At 41.9% G+C, this 18,626-nt stretch overlaps 1 protein-coding gene across 16 annotated transcripts in view; it reads right to left on the reverse strand.

Moving 5' to 3' along the window:
- Window positions 1–18,626, reverse strand: part of CHL1 (cell adhesion molecule L1 like) — a 365,024-nt gene that overhangs the window by 250,062 nt on the left and 96,336 nt on the right. For 5 of the 16 annotated variants that reach the window (XM_061618578.1, XM_061618577.1, XM_061618574.1 and 2 more), the window contains one exon: window positions 1,364–1,399. The exons of 10 other annotated variants lie outside the window; for them this stretch is intronic. The gene's annotated coding sequence lies outside the window, so the exon portion shown is untranslated. Of the gene's footprint in view, window positions 1–1,363; window positions 1,400–18,147; window positions 18,243–18,626 lie in introns of those variants that run through there. One more of the 16 variants, XM_061618581.1, reaches the window with a different exon arrangement.

The following is an 18,626-nucleotide window of genomic DNA, read 5'->3' on the forward strand; positions in this document are numbered from 1 at the left end:
ACTGACATCTCTCCAGTTCTCAGGCATGGGTCTTTTGCAACACTTGCTACCTGATCCTTTAATTCAGGAATGGAGAATATGTGCTCCTCCAGATATTGTTGGGCTCCACCCTTTCATCAGTCCCAGCTACCAAGCCCAAAGGTCACAGATGATAGGAATGCCTCAGAGGATTTTTGGTTTGTCCTAGGCAATGTTGGATCTTTATAAGGCTGCATGACTCAAACCCGAGACCCTTGAAGCACTTTGCAGCACTTCAGTGATCCAGACATTTCTTTACAATGCTGCAGACAAGCATCTACTAAAAGTGAAAATATATGTCTACGCGTACTGTGTAAACAATACACCAGGGTTTGTGGGAGGGGAGAAAGGCAGAAGCTTTCCCAAATCAAAACATGTCTCTAACTTAAGGGAAATGCCAGGATCAAGAGGAAAAGGGGAAGCTCCTTTGCAGGTGATACAAGTCTAGCTTGTAATATGAGGGAAAGATTTTACCAGCTCTCTCCAATCTGAATGCTTTGGACCAGGAGCAGCTTTGGAGGAGTGAGATGTATGGCTCTAGATATCAGGATGGGGAGGGAAAGGGCAGAGGGAGAGCTCCTTCATGACTGGCAGGTCAGGCTTGCAATCAGAGAGAATCGGAACACAATCCATTTTAGTTTTTAACACTCCAAAATCAATCTTAAAGGTGTCTAGCACGAAAGCCCATGAACCCACTTGACTGCAATTTGGCAGCTTTCTTACCTAGGGGCACCTCTGTCATGTCTGCAGTTTTCAGACTAATTGCCCACAAAACAATAGGGGAGATTAAATTATTCCTTTTCCACCCACCCCCAAAATTGCAATGACTGCCCTTGCAGAAAAACTACATTTTCCTTCTGAAATTTGGCAAGAAATCTTGCCTGAAAATTCCATCCAATTCCATTCAAAAATAAAGAAGGTATTGATGTCTCCTTTTTAAACAATAAGACAGCCCAGCACAAAAGCCCCTGTACCTATTTGTAATTTGGCAGACTTTGTCCACTCTGGACTGGCTAGTGTGCCCACAAATTTCATCCACTTATGTCAAAAGGAAAATAGTTATAACCATTTTTTTTTCATTTCCCTGACAGACCCCAAGCTGAACTGGACAGCCTATGAAGTGGCTCAGACCAAGTGGTGTTGTTTCCGGAAGCACCAAATTGGCATCCAAACCCAGTCTTGTGGATGGTGCACATCCCTAACACACACATACATTAATACCTGCCATCATCTCCTCTGGTTACACCGGGAAAACTAGTTTTCAGGCCCCGGTTTCATGTGCCATTTATTTGCACATAACATCAAACCAAAGATTCTGACTTTATAAATATTCATTGCTTCTCACCTTAAATGTCATTACAAAATGCTTGCCAATCTCTACCTGAAAGATAAACCACACAGACGTCATAAGAGAAAATAACTGATGAATAGAGCTAGCTATTTTCTTTCTCACTGCTACTCAATGATCTCTTTGTCTGGTCTCAGAGTTGATGAAGTTGCTATTTCCCCAGAGAAAGGCCTCTTCCCTCAGCCTATTCCTCAAGCACAAACACTTTGACATGCCATACTGAAATCCTTTATTTTATTTTTGTCCAAGATCCTGTCCATAAAATCAAACTTCATCCAGGATTATAATTATTGTGATTACACTATATGCAAGTGATCACACACACAAAAAGAAATATTTCTTTCTAAATGATTATGGGGCCTCCTAAAATAAGATCTGTCACAAGAACATGATTTTACTCTTTCAAGATATTATTTTGGAGCATAAAAATTACTTTTGTTAATAATTCCTTATTCATAAAAGAAATAAATTCACAAAGTTAAATATTTATTGCTTGAGCCAAGTATGTATCACCAAAGCCCCTTAACACGTTACACTCATAGGCACATTGCACAGACTTGACCATGACTAACTGTGCAATCCAAACTCCTATGCCACGCCAGTGCGGCTTTGCAGAGTAGCAGAGCCACTACCGCATCCACAGCCTGACTGTTCACAAACAATGAGGGAGGCAGGATGATTGGGCCTGATCCCTGCACAAGCCCCAGACTGGCATGATTGAGTCTGGATTGGGCCTGGTGCTGTTGTGTGACAACTTTCTGTTGGCCCCACTTGGAGAATAGAAGATTCAGGTCAGTGCCAATGGAACGATTATGGCTGGCAGGAGACTCAGCCAGCAAAGCTAAGCAGAGGGACGATCCAAAATCTCCATAGCCCAGCATTAGTGGGTTTGGAGGCCTGTAAGGCTGCATTCTTAACCCCACTTACCTGGCAGTAAGTTCCATTGAATTCAATACGACTTACTTTATAGACAAATTTTAGGATTTACTGAGTAGTTAGAATTATGCTGTTAGTCACAAGATAATTCCTGGGGAAAAACTTACAGAGTATGACGAATTAAAGTGGCATCACTGCCTTCAGTCCTGAAACAGATGGAGTATTTCCAATAAATTTTATCCCCACTGTATACCCCTGTCCTTTGCAATCTCCATTGGCTGTCTTTTCTCACCTAATATGCTTTTTCTGAATTTGCCACAATACTATGACACAGGACAACTACTTAGGTTGCATTCAGATGACAGTTTATTCTGCTTTTTCAATGTATCCTTACCTGAGAATTTCCACACATGATGCAAAAGTCACTTCTGGAAATCTAGTGTAATACAGTGGAAATTTAGCACTCATTTCTGTGTTAATTGCTTCCAGAAAAAAAATCAATTTTCAGCCCTATTAACCCAGAAAAGCAAGAATAAAGCAATGACATTTGAGCCAGTATACCGGCATACCATTCTTTCCTGCCATTTTCATGGGTAAATCATGGGGGAACAGAAGTGTGCATGTGCAGAAAGGGTGGAGTAGCAACATATCCAATGATGGTCACTGTTGTATCACACCACGGCCACTTATGTGAATGAAATTTAGTGTAACATGGTGGTATATCAGTCAAAATGTCATAGTTCCATAATGCAACAGGTACTGCAGTGTGAAAGGAACATTAGAAATCAGGACAGAAGCACAACCATTATAGTCAGGAAAACTAATGCAACAAACCCCATGTCTGAATACAGTCTATTTATCTCCCAAGTCCAATCAAGTCATAGACCAGCTGATTTGCAGGGTTCTGAATAACCAGAGGAATACTTTGGTCATCCAAATCTCTTTAAGAACAAACAAAAAAGCTTTTATGCTCATTTAAACACAACCATTTAAACACAACACAACTAAAAGACACCAGCATAGCTGATCTTGACACATACAAACTTTTCCTTTCTCTTTCTCGGTAATATGCTTGTCCTCCTAAATTAGGAGCAGAGCCATAAAATCCCCCACTCCTAATATCCTCCTTTCCCTTGAAGCAAAAAAGTGAAAAAAAAGAAAATATACCCCTCCCCATTCTTAACTAGCCTTTCCCCAATATCTATTTATATTTTTAAAGTATTTATCTGCCACCTACTACAATCCATCTCAAGGCAGTGTACAAATTAAAATGATAAAATAATGAAATGATAAAACAGTGAAATTTCAATAATATAACTAAAATGCAACTGATGACCCATGGGCACCATTAATTAATTCCTGACATTAAACACCAGAAAAGGCTCGAGTGCACAGGCATGTTTTTAGCAAATATCATCACCACTGTCAGTGCTCCAAAGAGAAGTCTCCCTCCCTGATTATTGCTAGCCTAGGTTGGCTAGGTTGGACAGGGCAGTAGGGAGAGAGGTGCTCCTGCAGGTATCCTGATCCTAAGTTGTTCATGGCTTTATAGGTTAAAACCAAAACCTTGAACTTGATCTTGTTGTTTATTGGCAGCCAGTGCAGCTCCTTTAAGAGTGATGCAATATGTAAACTCACTGCAGCATTTTACACCAGCTGCAGGTTCCAGTCCAATATCAAGGGAAGCCCCACATACAGCAGATTACAGTAATTTAAGCTAGAGGTTACCAATGCACAGGTCACAGTGGCTAGACTATCCTAGTCCAGGAATGTTTGCAGTTGGCATACCAGTCGAAGCTGGTAGAAAGCACTCCTAGTCCCATAGCTTCCCCGGGCTTCCTGGGTTGAAGATGAATCAAAGAGCACTCCAAACTGCATACTTGATCCTTTAGGGGGAGTGCAATCCTATCCAGAATAGGCACATTACCCGGCTCCCGGATATGGGAACCACTGACCCATAGAACTTCCACCATGCCAAGATTCAGTTTGTGTTTGTTGAGCCTCATCCAGCCCATTACTGCATCCAGACACTTGTTCAGGACCTGCACAGCCAAATCTGATCCGGATGTTACAGAGAAACAGTGATTGGTATCATCAGCTGACGCTATGCGCCAAAACTCCTGGCCACCCTTAATGGCTTCCTATGGATGTTAAATAGCATTCAGAAAAGGGTACCCCATAATGCAAGTTTCAGGGAAGCGAAACACAGTGACCCAATGCAATTCCCTAATAAAGGTCCCATAGACAGGAGTCTAACCACTGCAACACAGTGCCCTAAACTCTCATCTCCACAGCAGGTCCAGAACACAAGACAGCATTCCATTTAAGCCCCTGCCACCAGGAAGCTGATGAAATCAGGAGATAGGTGTCTGCTGGCTGGGAACTGCTGTGTTGGGCTTGACTGGTCCCTCTAGGAAGCCAAACTCTCATGTAAAAGCATCACAGGTAGAAGGTTGACAGGCACTATTAAATGATATAGTCTTAGCTGACGTAGATTGTCCTGACATCTTCACCCCCTCCTGTTTAGTGTGTGTGTGTGTGCATGTGTGCATGCACGTGTGTGTGTGTGTGCACGCTAAAAGTTATGTCTTCCATGTTTGCTACCATACCCTCAGAATGAAGACATGAGACAGTTTTTGAGGTCAAAGGCACAACCTCCAATTAGCTTGTAAAGGAGCTGACCCTTGTTCCATATACCAGATCAGTCCTGACTCATGCTTTTCAACACTAGTTCACCTTAAAGGTGAACAGAGAAGGCACCTGACCTTTCATCCGATTCCCACTGGCCAGTGTCCAATAGGATGAAACCTCCAAAGCCCAAGGTTATGTCCACTCTGATATTCTCTCAGACATATTAAGTAAGTGTTCCTTTATCATGTAGACAAAAAGGTGCTTTTCTTGGCCAATTAAGAGAATCAGCCCCCAAATCCTACTCAGTCCCCATAGGCAACTGGTTAATCCCAGGCTGTGGAACTGGGATGAGTTGGTGGGTTGTTACACTAAATCCAGAGGCCAAGCAGGCTTATAAAGTCCAGACACGTCTTTCCCTCATTGGCCAATAGCCCCCAACATCCCAATGTCACCCAACACTTCACGATTCTTCCTCAAGGAAGAGGGTTATGGTAATTGCCCCCAATGAATGCATCGGAGCGACACTGCCTCCGCACTCCAGAATGAAGATACAAGACACTATTATGGAGTCAAAGAGCCACACCTTTTATTTGACTTATGCTAACATAAGGAAAGAGCTGGGCAAACCTCCTGCTGTCACCATATTTGGGTGACACCAGCTTTGCTCCACCTGCCAGATCAATTACTTAATTGATCCATGCCTTTCATCACTAACTCTCATAATGCCAAACTAAGGAGGTACCTTATTGCTCCTCAGTGCCATCCCCTGCTGGCCTGCATGCAATTAGGTGAAGGAGCTACCTTATCCTGAGTCAGACCATTGGTCCATCTAGCTTACTATTGTCTACAGTGACTAGCTGTAGGTCTCCAGGATTTCAGACAGAGTATATTCCCAGTCCTAACTGGAGATGTCGGGGATTGAACCTGGGACCTTTGAATGCAAAGCAGATGCTGAGCTATGGCCCTTCCAAAAACTACTTCCCTCCTATTACCCCTTTGAGCTGACTGGCACTGAGAAATATGTTAGGTAAACATCCCTTCATCATAAAGATACCTCAGAACCTTGCCAGGGCAGCTGAGATCCTCTCTCACTGGCTGCCTCATGAGGGAGTGAGCTACCCATCCAGCAACCAGTACAATGAGCAGGCTTCACTGCAGATCCTCAAGAGAAAGAATGCTCCTCTCTGTAGAAAGGCAAATACAGCCTCCTACATTATCCAGTCACCAGCATGCCAATACTGGATGCCAGCCTCACATTGCTTCTTCTGGGAAGAGAGGTGGAGCAAATTTGCCCCCCATGAATGCCAGATGAATGGCATTCTTTCAGTGAGACATAAACTATGAGAGACACAAGTCCTTAGACACTGGCATATGCATACCTCTAGGTTCTGCTTGAGACATGGCTCCCTGAGTGTACAGAGATTGTTAAAGATGTGCCATGGGAAACACAATTGCCATATACAATGACTATAGAGTAGAATCACTCTGAAGGGTGTCATGACTTCATTATCGCAAGAAGAGAAGATCAGCTATGTGGCAATTTTGCAGAAAAGCAGCTTGATCTTACTGCTTTCCTTTGGAATTCAGCAGTGTTGTTCCCCTGGCTCTCAGAACCAGCTAAGCTAGCAAGCACACAAGATTAACTGTTTTCTCTTAGTGGGAAGCTGCTATCCTATGGCAGTAAAGTCTACCTGCACACTATAGTCAAGGGCACCCATTGCCTGTTTCACAAAGAGCCAAAGCAGATGATGCTGAGGGTTCCCTATCATGCAGTAATCGTTTTCTTGATGTGGGAGAGTGGCAGAAGAATGTTTTGTTATTTCTACTTCAGGTATCCATTGTTTAGAAGCATCCACATGATGAAGTGTTTTTGCAGCTACAAAGAGCCATCCCCGCACCCCTCCCCCAACAGCCGCATTTAGTAAGTTGCTGCAAAGGGCAGCTTTCCAGAAACAATGGATTCCTTAATGGAATTCACTGTTTTCAAAACTCGCCTGAAAAGCTATCCTGCTGTTCTATTGTCTAGAGAAAAGGGCTTATATTCTTATTTATATCTGTTGGTTACAAGATACAGTGGTAAAGGTAATGCATTACTTCCAAACAAATACAGTAAATTGTCTCAAAAACTTTGAATGATTAAACAAAGACGGAAAGTAAATTTGCATCTGTTGTGTTGTTGAGTCTGTGTGGGCCTGTGTTAATCACCATCTCTTCTTTAGTTTTCTGTTTTAAAATCCCACTTATTTTTATTTGAAATATCTCATTGTGACTTCAGTTTTCTAGAGAGTCAAAGGGTTTGGATTAGTCAGCAGCTGAGGGTGAGGGCAGAAAGGTTTTGTTAATGTTGATATATTCACTAAGGTGAGTCTATATTCCATCTGACCCAGAGGATGCTTAGTAAAGAAATATGGGGGGATAGGATAGCAGGAAGTTAGCCATGTGAGAAACTGGAGAAATACCTTGTGCAGAGGATGACTGAGAGACACCATGGCCACTATGCTTGCATATCCTCATGCATATTCTCACATCTCAGCTGTTCCCTAGAGGCCCTTTTGAGTAGTGGTACCCAGTTATGGAGCGACCTTCCCAGAGTGGTTCACTTTGTGGTCTTTCTTTCATCCAGGGCTTTTAAAATACTTATGGTCTGGTCCTCTAGGGATTTTTAAAAATCTGTTTTAACTGTGCTTAATATTTTTTAAAAAATGTTTTGTATTGTTTTCTACGTTATGGGCCAATTATATAAATTCAGCAAACACATAGTTTGCAAGCTCAAAATAAGTGTTGGGTTCTACTGTAGATAGAGCAAGGAATGGCTATGATCAATTATTCCACTCTCCACTCATTCTGCCAGTCATATTTCAGAGCCAAAGTTCATATTTTCTTTGTCATCTAGGGGTATGACAACAAAAATGGTCTTTTCATGATGAGTGATCCTTTCTCTGATCTTAACATTTGAGGGTACTAATTTCATAACACATTCGTAAGTTAAGCCATTGTAACTCTCTCCTCCCTCTTCTTCTGGCTACCAGGAAAGGGAACAGGTGGAGTCTCAGCACAATAGAGTGAATTACACTGAAAATACTTGCAGCAGTTACTATCAGGATACCCATAAATCATTGTGAGGAAAATATTTCCAGCAACATCTTTCATTTTTACAAACCTCCCTAATTGCACAAATCATGGTAGCTGCATGTATAGATTTTATTTATTTATTAATTTATTATTTATGTCGTTTACACCCTACCTTTCTTTTTCATGAAACCCAAGGCGGCTTACATATGGTTCCCAAACTGGCAGTCTCCCATCCAGGCACTGACCAGACCAGACCCTGCTACAGCAGGGAGCTGGCTTTATGTGCCTTCAGAACATAGCGTGGGACCAGATTTTATGCAGAACTAGTGGCTCATAAAATTGACACCTCTGCATTGATATTAACTGGGTCATTAGCTTAGGTATGGCATCACATACATGTACATGTGTATTGGCAATGACATGTGACAGTGGCAGCAGTGCCCTCCCAGAGGCAACAGAACTGCCATTCACTGGGATGGGGCAGGGCCACAAGGTTGGAGAAGCTCTGAGTTGGCAGTTAGCATCCCTGTATGTGTATGTGCACCTGTGGGACGCCAATGCTGCTAACCCAGAGTTCCCCTGGCACCACCGCCCTGTCCTATCCCAACGAACACTGCTCAGCCACCTTTCATGTGTCCCTGGTAGTCTGTACAATAGGTCCATGTTCTACGAGAAAGAGATTATTTACAATTTGTGAAAGTAAAAGTAATGTGTGGAATTTCCTCGAATCTTTGCTCACACAATACAAGTGAATCTATTATTCTAGTTTTACATTTTTACATACATACATATCTTATTTTCTCAGAATGTTTTTCACGTCCAGCAAAAATGACAGCTAAGATCAGATACATGTCCAATAAATAAATAAATAAATAAAATAAGGACAGCTGCTCCACTGATTCAAGTAAAAAGTATGATCACACTTTTAGGAAGGAAATAGAAATCTGCATTAATAGTTTTTTTAAAAAAAATCACAGAATGTTAAGATTTCAGCAACTTAATAAAGATTGCAAAGCCACATGAATTAACCAGCTTTGTGAAAAAGGTTAATGTCCTTGAAATAACAAACATTTGAATAAGGTATTATATTGTATTATATTATTATTCCATATAAAGGATGTGAACACAAAAGACAGGATATCATGATTGGGGCTCCATATTCACAACAACAACAAAAAAGAAGGAATGAATGGGAGAGGACAAAAGACAAACACGACAATTTCAGAAACTGGCATCACACATTTACATTATGAATGCAAGCTATAATTGCATAGCTGCCACTCTGACAAGATTTTCATATCTTTAAATACTATGATGATTCAGTCTTTAATAATTACAGCTGGAAATGTCTATTGCTTGAAAAAATAAAATAAAAATGAACTTATCATTTCATTGAAATAGCTTGGGGAACTAGAATGCATTAGGAAACCTAATTACTTGAAACCATCGGTTTCCTTTGAAAATGAGTTTTGTGCTTTTGCCATGGCTTTGTTAAAGACTGCCTTATACATGCAATAATATTTCACAGTAAAAAAAAATGTCTTGGCTGGATTTTTTGTTGTTGAAAAAGTAACAATCCCTACATCCAAGTATTTTACAGAAGAACCAAACTAGCCCTGCCCCATGATGTGGTATCTCTTTATTTTTACCACCCATGCCTGAAGCCATTATGTTGTGCTACCTGCAGAGGCTTCAGAGAGACCCCAGGGAAATTTGGAGGCTGTTTAATAAGGGGTGGCCTTCTTAAACTATTTAATTCCTTATCTGATGGCAGCGAGGAACTCAAACAAGGAGATGGACAGTGTAAGAGACAGGTACACTCTCTTGTGGCCAGATCCCCTTTCTCCATGCAGCCAGGGACCCAGTGTCACTGGATGTGGCCACCCAATGCTAAGACTTCATTCTGGAAAACAAAAACCAAATCAGAACAAATGTCATTGTATCTGACTGGTAGAATGACTGTTGATATGATAATAAAACAATGAACAACTGACCGACCATGCTATTCATGTTCAAGACCAAATTGTGCTCCTGATTTTTAACTCAAGAAAAAAGCATGCTTCAGCTGTCTAAGGCTACCTTAATTTTACTGACCCATTAGAGCAATATTTTAATGCAAACAAGTTGTCCTGTTCTAACCATCTCCTTTGCTAAGTATCTTGCTTCTTTACCAGTTTAAGTCAAAGCTTTGATGAGGTTTCAAGATTATTATTTAAAAAAAAAAAAAACTTGGACAGAGCAGGGATTTACAATCCTCAAGAACTTTTCTAGACATTCCTAATTGAAATCAGATACGAAAAGCACAAGGCTCAGGGTGCCAACAGAGTATGCCACTTGCTGAAGGTTCTTGTTAGATTAGGCATTCCTAGCTAAAATTCTATTCAGAACCCACCTGCTTTTCATCTGTCTCTCCAGGGACAGATGTTACTGTGCCAGACCATAGTAGTCATCTATTTGACTTAAGAGCAATTAATGTGAGAGATGGCATAGCCCAAATCTCTGACACGCATCCTTCAAAAATAATTTATAGTACAGTAACTTGTAATGCTGCTGCTGCTGCTGCTAACAAACATACTTTTAATCTTTCACTTACTTCTGACAAAGGAAGCTTTTAAAAACAAAAGGAACCTTAGCATTAAAGGTATTGGGATAAGCAGGAAAAGTTGCAACATATGGCTTTATTCGCTCTATTATCTTAGCCTGTGCTTTGCGGTACTATGCACATCAGCAATCCTAGCAGCACTTGTACAATGAAAGAAAATCAGCTTGCTATCCTGCCATCCAGAGCACGTGCTCAGGACTCATTGACTTCAATAGCGCTTAAGCAACAGTAATTCTGGAGGGTTTTGCAATTCCAGTGCAGAAGAGGGTTATTGTGCTTTGAATAGCAGGAAGGCACGGCTCTTCTATGCCACACAAATCTACCACTGCCAAAAGACCAAGCCAAATTTGTCAGACCAATTCCTGCCATGTAGCTATTACATCCTGGCACATGAACAGAGTTCTCACAATCATCTGCTATAATTAGGGTTGTGTCAAACATTATTCCATTTTGATTTTCAAGTTGAAATTACTAATTGGGACTGGGGAGAGGCAGGATTTGCATGCAAAACGTCCCAGATTCCCATCTCCAGGTAGAGATAGGAAGCACTCCTGAGTGTAATCCTGGAAGAGTGCTGCCAGTCAATGTCCAGTCAGTATGGTATTGGACTAGGACTGGGGAGATCAGGGTTCACTTGGCCATGAAGTTCACTGGGTGGACTTGGGTCAGTCACTGCCTCTTAGCCTAGCCCACTGTTCTTCAGCTTTGGGTTCCCAGATGTTGTTGGACTACAACTCCATCATCCCTGGATAGCATGGTCAATGGTCAGGGATGATGGGAGTTGTAGTCTATCAACATCTGGAGACTCAAGGATGAAGAACACAAGCCTAGCCAATTACCAGGATCTACCTAATAATAAATAAAGTGGAGCAATGGTCTGACAGGAAGCTGCTTGATTACACCCAATGTTCATAACCTAACTGAGTAAGCAGAAACCTTTTTTCAGTCCTCTGAACTACCATTCCTTTCCCCTATCGGCTGCTGCTTTATCACTAGTTTTCCATTGATTAGTATTTCTTTCTCCTTCCCAGGGTAGTAGTCCCAATAAAATTAAAAACCTAACTATACTTTATTTGTATATTAACAGTGCTATATTAATAAACAAAAAAGAATACTAGCTAGCTTATCATTTATTCCTTCACCCAGCTATCCATGTACTCTTAAGCCCATCTCAGACTAAACTATTTCTTCCTGGCTTTACTGAATTCTGTGCATATTATATGGAGCACCAAAAATAAATTCCTCTACACATGGATAATACAGTGCAGTGAACATCAAGATTTATCACACCTTTGCAGAAACCAGGAACTGTCAGGAGTTGCCTCTGTCAATATTTACCCCTTGGGTCAATACATTCTGACAGTCAATTAAAGTCAGTACACTCAATTGACAGCAGGGCTGCTTGGACTCACCTCAGGTGAGGATTTTGTGAAGTAAGTATCTGCTTATATTGGCTGAAATTATTTTGAATTTAGAATCCCTCTAGCGTAGAGCGCATACCTCCGTTCAATTTTACTAGCATAGTAATCCATAAATCCATTTAACAGTTAGTACTTTGCTAACAGTTGGTGGACAATATGCACATAACCAATATGCAAACTGAAGAGCTTTTTGCTTTAAATTTTGCTTTAAAGGGTATGCATGCCCCTTCTGCTGTGAAATAGATTATTTTACAGTGGGGTATGCACACATTTGCATAATAGATTGGTTTCAGACACACATATTTAGGTTATTAACGCCACTCTTTTAGTGAATGAAAGAGACATCACAGTGATTAAGTGTCATGCAATCTAAAAATGGTCGCAAATATATAACTAGAATGGACCAATCTAGCCCTGAAGTATTTAAACCAATGTGAACAGTGAAACCGTTGATTGAACAATATGATTTGGATTAAATCTTTTTTTTTTAATAATTTTTATTCAAATTTTTCAAAAGGCAAACAAAACAAAGTCAAAAAACATAACAATACAACAAAATAAAAAAAATAAAAATAAAATAGTTGACTTCCGATTTGTCGCAGATCAGCTATAAGTATATAATATATATCAAACCTGTCCCTTAATGTATACATACAGGATCACTTTTCTCCATAGGCTGTCTTAGTTAATCGTCAAATCCCAATATCATCATTTTATTTTGATCTTTCAACAAAAAGTCTAAGAGAGGCTTCCATTCCTTAAGAAATGTATCTGTCGATTTTTCTCTAAGTAGACATGTCAATTTATCCATTTCTACTAAGTCCATTAATTTCAATAGCCATTCTTCCGTTGTTGGTGTTGATTCCATTTTCCACTTTTGTGCATATAATAATCTTGCTGCCGTAATCATATATAATATTATTCTTCCATATTTCTTTTCTATTTGTTTATCCATAAAACCCAATAAAAAAAATTCTGGTTTTGACTGAATATTTATCTTTAGAATTTTTTGCATCTTCCTACCTATCTGTGCCCAAAATGATTTTGCCTTTTTACACAGCCACCACATATGATAAAATGATCCTTCTTGTTGTTTACATTTCCAACAAACATTAGAAACATTACTATACATTTCTGACAACTTTTCTGGAGTCATGTATGATTTGGATTAAATCTGAGCAATCTAAGCAATGTTGCTATTGCATGGCTATGAACTAGGGGTTCTTTAAGATTCTTTCAGCTATGTAATTCTGACCTTCTATAACAAAGCCAGTTTATCGCTTAAACACAGGTCCCAGGCCAGTAAAACCCATACATCTTGCATTCTTTCTCATGCTTCATCTCTCAGGTCTCAAAGATAATCCTTCTCACTCCCTTGGCTTCTTGTTTCATGCCACCCTGACCTTAGAGCTTCCTCATGTCCCCTTTGACTATCCTGCTGTCACACATAGGGCCCATCTGCACTTATTCCCCTCACAGAGCTACACTTTCCAGAGTGGTTTAACAATCAATCCCTCTTCCGAGGGAATTCTGGGAATTGTAGCTTTGTGAGGGGAATAGGGGTCTCATAACAACTCTCTGTACCCTTAGCAAACTATAGTTCCTGTGATTCTTTGGCCAAAGACATTTTGCTGCCTGAGGCAGAGCAGCAAATAGCACCCAACACCACCAGCAAGTTAAGGTACATTGTACTCACAGCCAATCAGGATATTTTGGCACCTGACACAGAAAATCCCACATGTGCCTCTCCCCCTCCATGGCAGAAAAAAACAGTTATCTCTCCCTTGGAGGTGTTTAGCATGGGTACCTACATATGCATTGTGACAGGATGCAAATCCTCTTAAAATGAGCACAGGAACAAAATAGTAGAGGTCCCTGAACACTTCAGAGTAAAACAGAATCAATTAAAAAGACCCCCCCACCCACACACACACCTTATTTTGCAGTTTCCTACTGATAACTTGAAAAACTTCAAAGGGAATTATTATCAACAGGAGCTCTTCCATCTACCCCTGCCAGCTTCACCCTCTTTTACCCCAGAATCAGGGACGTTGTTGTCCAGGGTCGTGGGGGTCATAGACCCGTTACTTTTTTGGGAGCAGGGTTCCAGTCAGGTCCCTACATATGAGACAATCAGCATGAAAATGGAATGTGTTAGCCACTGAGCCTTTGTCCTTTCGGGCTGACTGGAGCCAATCAGAGTGAATGAAGACGAGTCATCCACTGAGAAGACTTCTCTCAGTAGCAAACACACAGCTTCCCCTATCATGCTCCTAATGATGTCTGTGGTACTAGAGTGTGGAATTGCAAGATGACAGGGAAAGCAAGATGAGGGAAACTGGAAAAGGGGGAGTGGCTGTGACGGAGTGTGGTGTGACTATCAGGATTCAGATCACTTCTGAATTTGCTGCTGCACTATTGCCCAGAAGCCCTGTCAGAGCAAAACTACAACATCACATAGCATTGCTCCCAGATGCTTTTGAGGAGACTAGCAAGAACAAGTCCAGCAGTTGATGGAAAGCTGTGACCTCTACTTTATTCCCTCTCTAAGCATCAGCCAGAGTACAACCTGAAAAGTTGAACAAAAGGCAGCATTAGCTGCTGGTAGAGATGGGATGTGTGGAAAACCTTTGGTCTGAACCAAGCAAGCAGAACATATCATATGCAGTTCAGTGGTAAGTATAGAGATGTCAGTATAGATTAGATGGACAAGGCACACAGCCACATAGGCCCTGACCCAGAAGTTTCCTTCCTCTGTTTACAGTAGGCAAAATGGCTACTGTTCGATTAGCTCAGTTATCAGATTGCTCATGAAACTTTCAGAAAGATCTTGACAGCAATTCCCCCCACCCCCATGTATCTCTCATGGTCCACTTGAGCAGCAAAGAAGAGTTTGACAGCTTGATTTGGCGTGAAGCTTGGGAAATAAAGTTTCAGTTCTTTGTTATGAAGTATTCCTGACCGGAGGTAAAGATACAACCCTCTCTAGGTATGTAAAGGAGAGGTCATTAAGGCTGGAGGCATCTGCAATGAATCAATTCATTCTTTCTGAACAGAAATTTTAGTCTCTGGATGTAAAGGTCTTACGTGGACAGGGGGCATCTTTATTTTATTTATTTATTTATTAGATTTATATCCCACCCTTCTTTCCAGCAGGAGCCCAGGGCAGCAAACAACAGCACTAAAAACACTCTAAAAATCATAAAAACAGACTTTAAAATATATTAAAACAAAATCCTTAAAAACATAATAAAACATCTTTAGAAACTTTTTTTTAAAAAAAGCTTTAAAAACATTTTTTTAAAAAGCTTTAAAAACATATTAAAAAGCAATTCCAGCACAGACTGGGATAAGGTCTCAACTCAAAAGGCTTGCTGAAAGAGGAAAGTCTTCAGTAGGCATCAAAAAGATAACAGAGATGGTGCCTGTCTTATATTTAAGGGGAGGGAATTCCAAAGGGTAGGTGCCACTACACTAAAGGTCCACTTTCTATGTTGTGCAGAACGGACGTCCTGATAAGATGGTACCTGCAGGAGGCCCTCAGCTGCAGAGTGTAGTGATCAACTGGGTATATAAAGGGTAAGACAAACTTTCAGGTATCCTGGTCCCAAGCTGTATAGGACTTTATACAACAAAACCAGCTCCTTGAATTTAGCCCTGTAGCTTATAAGTAGCCAGTGCAATTCTTTCAACAGCAGGGTGACACAATGGTGATACCCTGCCCCAGTGAGCAGTCTCTCTGCTGCATTTTGTACCAGTGGCAGCTTCCGAACCAACCTCAAGGGCAGTCCCACATAGAGTGTATTGCAGTAATCCAGCCTGGAGGTTACCAGTGCGTGGACAACAGCGGTCAGGCTATCCCGATCCAGAAATGGTAGCAGCTGTCTTGCCAGCCAAAGCTGGTAAAAGGCACTCCTAGCCACTGAGGTCACCTGGGTCGCTCTTTCAGAGGAAGTACGGCCCTATCCAAAGCAGGCAACCAACCAATCATCTGAACTCGGGAACCACCAACCCACAGCACCTCCATCTTGCTAGGATTCAGACTCAGTTTATTGGCCCTCATCCAGCCCACCACTGAATCCAGGCAGCGGTCCAGGGCTTGCATGGTCTCTCCCAATTCAGATGTTACAGAGGCATAGAGCTGGGTATCATCAGCGTACTGCTGACACCTTGCCCCAAATCTCCTGATGATTGCTCCCAAGGGCTTTACATAGATGTTAAACAGCATGGGGGACAAAGATGGTACCCTGTGACACTGCACAACTGCCAGGGGGCTGAAAGACAATCACCCCATGTTATTCTCTGAAAACAACCCTGAAGATAGGATTGGAAACACTGTAAAACAGTGCCTCCAATACCCATCTCACCAAGTCAGTCCAAAAGGGTACCATGGTAAATGGTATCGAAAGCGGCTGAGAGGTCAAGTAAGAATAACAAGATTGTACTTCCCCTGTCCTCCCGATAAAGGTCATCCATCAGGGAGACCAAGGCTGATTCAGTCCCATAACCAGGCCTGAACCCAGACTGTAATGGGTCAAGATAACCTGTTTCATCCAAGAGTACTTGCAATTGCTGCTCCACAACCCTCTCAATAACCTTCCCTAAAAGGGGGGTATTTGCAATCAGGCGGTAGTTGTAACAAACCAATGGGTCCAGCATGGCCTTTTTCAGGAGTGGTTTGATCACTGCCTCTTTCAAGGCAGCTGGAAACACTCCCACCCACAACGATCTGTTGACCATCCCCTGGATCCACTCATTCAAATTCCCTTGGCAAGTTTTAACAAGCCAAGAAGGGCAAGGGTCAAGAGGACACGTTGCTGGCCACATCATTGCATTGTCTATGTCATCAGGCCGCATCAACTGAAATCGATCCCAAGAAGTTGTAGCAGACATTGCAGTGGACACCTCATTGGGGACTACAGTAGATGTGGATAGGGCATCAAGATTGCTATGGAGGTTAGCAACTTTACCCTCAAAGTGCCTTGCAAACAATCACAGTGGGCCTCCGAAGGGTCTAAAACTCCATTTCCTGGACTTGATGTCAACAGACCCCTGACAATACAGAAAAGCTCCACTTCTCTTTAGCTGGAAATGTGTATTATCTCAATTACTTCAAAATGTGGTAAGCCAGCCCTGCTGTGTTTGGGGTCGGTGGGTGGGTAATTATTTTGTTGGATGAAGCCCTAAGCTTCTGTTGCACAGTCCTATCCTGGTGGCAGTATGTAATGCACCTACAAATTGTATCTGATTCAAAAATAATAATTACAGAGTCAGGAATCGGTCAGACAATTTCTTCCCTCCCAATTTATTTATTTATTTTATTTTATTCGATTTCTATACCGCCCACAGCCAAAAGGCTCTCAGGGCGGTGCACAACAGGGAATAAAATACAATAGAATCACAAGAAACAGTAAAAACATACATATTAAACAATTAAACAACCTGGTATACAATAAGAGCTAAAAATAGATTAAAATAATAGATTAAAATGCCTGGGAGAATAAAAAGGTTTTAACCTGGCACTGAAAGGATAGAAGTGTAGGCGCCAGGCGCACCTCATCGGGGAGGCTGTTCCATAATTCGGGGGCAGCCACTGAAAAGGCCCTAGATCTTGTAACGACCCTCCGAGCTTCTCTATGGGTCGGAACTCGGAGGAGGGCCTTTGATGTTGAACGTAGTGACCGGGTAGGTTCATATCGGGAGAGGCATTCCGCTAGGTATTGTGGTCCCGCGCCGTGTAAGGCTTTATAAGTCAAAACTAGCACTTTGAATTTAGCGCGGAAACAAATAGGTAGCCAGTGCAAATGAGCCAGAACAGGTGTTATATGTGCGGACCGCCTGGTCCTTGTCAACAGTCTAGCTGCTGCATTTTGCACTAGCTGTAGTTTCCGAACTGTCTTCAAAAGCAGCCCCACGTAGAACGCATTGCAGTAATCCAATCTAGAGGTTACCAGAGCATGCACAACTGAAGCGAGGTCGTTGCTTTCCAGATAGGGACATAGCTGGGCTACCAACCGAAGGTGATAGAATGCATTCCGTGCCACCGAGGCCACCTGAGCCTCGAGAGACAGGAATGGATCGAATAGAACCCCCAAGCTACGAACCTGTTCCTTCAGGGGGAGTGTAACCCCATCTAGAACAGGTTGAACATCCACCATCTGGGCAGAGAAGGCACTCACCAACAGCGTCTCAGTCTTGTCAGGATTGAGCCTCAGTTTATTAGCTCTCATCCAGTCCATTATCGCGGCCAGGCAACGGTTCAGCATATCAACAGCCTCACCTGAAGAAGATGAGAAGGAGAAATAGAGTTGCGTGTCATCAGCATACTGGTGACAACGCACTCCAAAGGTCCTGATGACCGCACCCAGCGGCTTCATGTAGATGTTAAAAAGCATAGGGGACAGAACCGATCCCTGCGGGACTCCACAATGGAGAGTCCAGGGTATCGAACAATGTTCCCCAAGCCCTACCTTCTGGAGACGGTCCACCAAGTAGGAGCGGAGCCACTGCCAAGCAGTACCACCAACTCCCAACTCCGTGAGTCTCCCCAGAAGGATACCATGGTCGATGGTATCAAAAGCAGCTGAGAGATCAAGGAGAATCAACAGAGTAATAAATAATAAATAGTAATAAATTTTATTTTTCAGCCGCCTATCTG

The sequence above is a fragment of the Rhineura floridana genome, chromosome 3 (genome assembly GCF_030035675.1).
Source record: "Rhineura floridana isolate rRhiFlo1 chromosome 3, rRhiFlo1.hap2, whole genome shotgun sequence".
In the NCBI taxonomy this organism is placed as follows: domain Eukaryota; kingdom Metazoa; phylum Chordata; class Lepidosauria; order Squamata; family Rhineuridae; genus Rhineura; species Rhineura floridana.